Consider the following 1,071-nt stretch of genomic DNA (forward strand, 5'->3'; position numbering starts at 1 on the left):
ATACGTAGGAAGTGGTCTCCTGTGCCCATGTGTTGTAGAGTACTTCCCACTTTCTCTTCTATCAGGTTCAGTGTGTTTGGACTGATATTGAGGTCTTTAATCCATTTGGACTTGAGTTTTGTGCATGGTGATAGATATGGATCTATTTCCATTCTTCTACAGGTTGACATCCAGTTTTGCCTATGAATGGTTGCAAGCCAACGTGTGGATGTTGGAAGCCAAATCTATGCTTACCTGCTGAATTATCTCCACTTCCTCACCCCCTCCTTTTTTTTTTTTTTTTAAAAAAAAAAGCTGAGCAAGATCAACACACATTGATCTCGCAGAGATAAGTTTGATCCCTTGTACCAGAATCAAACAGCTCAAAGTCATCTCTCCATAGTGATCCAAAGCCTCTGTCCACATACATGCACAGCCCTCCAGACATTTATATATATAAAACTCTTAGGAAGAGGAAGTTAGACAGAGAATGTGCCTGGGTTATCTCTTCTGTATGTATGTTATTACTTGAACTGACTGTCCTGAGAGACTGTAGACTAGGCCTTTGCCTCCCAATTGCTGGGATTTTATAGGCTATATGGGCTATCATGTCCAGCCTGTATATAGATTTTTGTAAATACCACAAGTCTAGCTTGGGCTGGCTTCTATTCTTGTTCAGAAACTGAAGCTTGAACAGATTTGAGAAGGTTTATCATTTTGAATTGGGGACACTTGGGTGGGAGACACGGGAAAAATCACTAGTGTGATGCACTGAGTCCTCTTAAAAACTTTAGAGCCTGGGGCTGGAGAGATGGAGTACAGGATTATTTCAGAGTTCCTGAGTTTAAATTCCCAGCAACCACATGGTAACTCAACCATAAGTGATGAGATCTGGTGCCCTCTTCTGGCATGTAGGCAGAACACTTATTAAATAATGATATATATGTATACACATGTGAATATATTGATTTTTTTGAGACAGGGTTTCTCTGTAACAACCCTAGTTGTCTAGTCCTGGAACTAGCTCTGTAGACCAGGCTGACCTCGAACTCAGATCTGCCTGCCTCTGCTTCGTGAGTGCTGGGATTAAAG

This window comes from Microtus ochrogaster, chromosome 8 (genome assembly GCF_000317375.1).
Source record: "Microtus ochrogaster isolate Prairie Vole_2 chromosome 8, MicOch1.0, whole genome shotgun sequence".
Classification (NCBI taxonomy): domain Eukaryota; kingdom Metazoa; phylum Chordata; class Mammalia; order Rodentia; family Cricetidae; genus Microtus; species Microtus ochrogaster.